A 3,531-nucleotide genomic window follows, 5' to 3' on the forward strand; every position below is an offset into this window, starting at 1 on the left:
GGCCCCCCCCCCCCCCCGCCGGCCCCCCCCCCCCCCCGCCGGCCCCCCCCCCCCCCCGCCGGCCCCCCCCCCCCCCCGCCGGCCCCCCCCCCCCCCCGCCGGCCCCCCCCCCCCCCCCCCAGGAGCCCCTGACTGGCGTCCCCACAGCCCCTTGGACCTTTCCACACCCGCGCGGAAGCACACTTCGCCACCTCGTAATTTTCCTTGGTTTCTGTATATCAGGAGTGTCCTTCCCTTTTGCTTTCCACTTTTTTAGCCTCGCCCTGGCTTAAATCCCACGACTGGAGCGCAGCTCTGCCGGCTCACGCCCAGTCTCCCTAGACCAGCTCGTCGCTCCTCCACTGCAGCAGCGGTCACGTGCAGCGCGTCCGGCCGGGAAAAGAAGGAACTGGAGGTGGGCGGGGCGGGCGTGCCGGGCCCGCCCCTCCCCCCTGAGGCGGCTTGTCATTGGCGAAGTCTCTTCCCCAGTCTCCCGCAGCTTGAGAGATCCGCTTCGGATTGGCTGACAGGCCCCAGATGGGCGTGGCCTCCAAGGAGAGGGCAAGACGGAAGGGAGGGCGCGTTCTCGACAGGAGGGGTTACCTAGGCGACAGCGGGGGCGCGCTCGGGGGGTGGGGAAGCGGGCCCAGGCGTCTCGATGACAAATCGGCTGGGGACTGGTGGGGTCCGGCCCCGGGAGGAGGCAAAGGAGGGGGCGGGGCGCGTCTGAGGGCTGCGGGCCGGGTGCGGACGGCCGAGGAGGCGCGGAACGGGTCCCAGTTCTCCAAACTGGGTCTTCTGTCCGTGTTTCACAACCTCAGAAAACCAGCAGGATGGCTGCAAACAAGAGTAAGAGCCAGAGCTCCTTGGCCCTTCACAAGGTGATCGTGGTTGGCAGTGGAGGGGTTGGCAAGTCGGCCCTGACTCTTCAGTTCATGTACGACGAGTTTGTAGAAGACTATGAACCTACCAAAGCTGACAGTTACAGAAAGAAAGTGGTTCTTGATGGAGAGGAGGTCCAGATAGATATTCTGGACACCGCTGGACAGGAGGACTATGCAGCCATTCGAGACAACTGCTTTCGGAGCGGGGAAGGTTTTCTGCTGGTGTTCTCAGTTACAGAACACGAATCCTTCACAGCCACTGCTGAATTCAGGGAACAGATCCTCCGTGTTAAGGCCGAAGAAGAGAAAATTCCATTGCTCGTCGTGGGAAACAAGTCCGACTTAGAGGAGCGGAGGCAGGTGCCCATCGAGGAGGCAAGGAGTAAAGCCCAAGAGTGGGGCATGCAGTATGTGGAGACATCGACGAAAACGCGGGCCAACGTGGACAAGGTGTTCTTTGACTTAATGAGAGAAATCAGAGCAAAGAAGATGTCAGAAAACAAAGACAAGAATGGCAAGAAAAGCAGCAAGAACAAGAAAAGTCTGAAAGAAAGGTGTTGCTTACTGTGAATGCCAGGATGGTGGATGACGTCAGTTGCCGCTGAGGACACAGGGCTGGGTTGGTAAAGAGAAGACTGTAGTTCATTTCTTGGTTGTGCTTCCTGCTCTCCCCAACCTCATTCACGCATACTTCTTTAAATGGGGAAAAAATTTTGTGACTCAATGGCTGGCGGAAGAAATGAGCCCCTGTCCGTGCAGTGGAGCGGCTGCTTGGTCAGGAGGTTTTGGAGTTTCTTCTCTCCTTCCATCTCTGCCTCCCTTCCTCCCTCCCTACCTCCCCGAAGCTTAACTACATATGCAGTGCTATAGATGGGAAAGTCAAATGTTAATTAAAAAGAAAAAGTATTGTCATAGCATCTTATTTTGTTCCTAGATTTATAACATTACCGTCTTCTTGTTTTGAAAGAATAGTGTCTTATTAGGTTTTGGAAGGGTGGGGTGGGGTAAGATTCCCTCCCCTGCCCTTTTATCAGTTTAGCAGTAGTACTAAGAAAAATCCATTAAGCTCTAATGACACTGAAAAATCTGGAGTTTTTTGGATAAATTTCTTGGCAATACCCTGTGGAACTGAAGCATAGCTGAAAAAATGAAATTGAATTGTGCCAAATAGGTCAACACCAAGCTCATAAATACTCCTCACATATGAAAAATGAAAGTCGTGAATTGGTTTCTTCATATTTAAATATTGGCCAATTATAGTCTGTGTTGGTTCTTTTTCTCCTGTAGCATCCTGATTTTAGTGTAGGAACCTTTTTTTGGTGGACTAAATGAAGACTCAAGAGTAGTATACTTTATAAATGACATACTTTTGCAATCAGATTTTTTAAGTTCTTTGGCTAAGTCCTCTCCTAATTGCTGGTCGTGTGGTTAGGCTTCACCTTCTCCTGTGGTAATCAACTGATGCATCTGTCTTCCAATCAACACTCGTGTGCAGAAGGTGAGTGGGCCTCCTCTTTTGTGACTTTGTGTCACACAAATTCTTCTGAAAGTTGTGATGAGTTAAATTCATATTCTAAAATCATGAAGCCAGAGCCTATGCCAGACCTTCTGCTACCTCTGATAGAGTTGTGTTGTAATTCTAGATTTAAAATTAGAAGAAGCAGGGAGAGATAAGTTATTGCCCCTTTACCTCTGAGAATTGGCTGCTGTTTCTAGTACATTTTCTGAGATATCCATGTAGTTAGTTAGAAAAAGATTTTCATGATGCGATATTATTAATCTTTCTTCTTGTATCAGTATTCCAAATTCAGCAAGCAGAAACATTTTTTCAGGAAAGGAGCAGCAGGATAAAGCCCGTGTTCAGCATGTTTTTTTCCCCATTTTTCAGAAGCAATATTTCATGTGTAGGTGCCAAAAGTGAATTGGGGTGGGGAGAGCGGGAACCTTTTGAATTTATGGTTATTACAAAGATTGTAGAAATTATGATCTGACTGGAAAACAATCTTGTATCACCTCCCAAAAAATCATGGGCTTTTTTTGAATTAAAAAACAGATAAATACACTTTTTCAGGATTTCAGTGTATTTATTTTGTTCTTTTGTCATACATGTAGAATGCGGGTATTAAAGGAATTGACAGTACGTTATTTATTATTGTTCTTGTCAGATGTTCTGCAATATCAGACAAACTTTATTTCAGTTAATCCTTTGAATCAAGCTGTGGAAAATAAAATTATAATTATAAATAGTAATTTTAACTTCATCTTTCCTTTAGGATAAATCACTATTCTTTCTTAAAATTTAAAAAGTTGAAGATAATTACACTCTTGAACTTCTGAAACAACCTTTTTGTTTTCATCCTAGTTTGCCACATATTTGATATCAGTTCTGGCCAAGAATAAGTAGATTTGGAATATATACAAATGAATTAAAGATGGTGTAAATTGTTTCATGCTATAGAAATTATCCTTGGTATATGCTATTAGTATATTTCTAAAATTACATTTAACTGTAGCAATCAGAAATGGGTCTTCCTAACAAAATAATTTATTATGAGATTCTTTGCCATAAAAAAGGAAGCAGTACTGTTTATAAATTTGAAACATAGTTACTTACCAAATAATTAGATATTATGTCCATAGCTTAGCATTATTTTTCTAAAGTATTCAT

The 3,531-nt window shown here is 45.9% G+C and overlaps 1 pseudogene; it reads left to right on the forward strand.

Annotated features, from left to right (window-relative positions):
* The first annotated feature begins 662 nt into the window (after positions 1-662).
* On the forward strand, positions 663-1,433 carry LOC103603625 (annotated as a pseudogene).
* The last annotated feature ends 2,098 nt before the right edge of the window (positions 1,434-3,531 follow it).

The sequence above is a fragment of the Galeopterus variegatus genome, unplaced genomic scaffold, assembly GCF_000696425.1.
Source record: "Galeopterus variegatus unplaced genomic scaffold, G_variegatus-3.0.2 Scaffold123, whole genome shotgun sequence".
Lineage (NCBI taxonomy): Eukaryota > Metazoa > Chordata > Mammalia > Dermoptera > Cynocephalidae > Galeopterus > Galeopterus variegatus.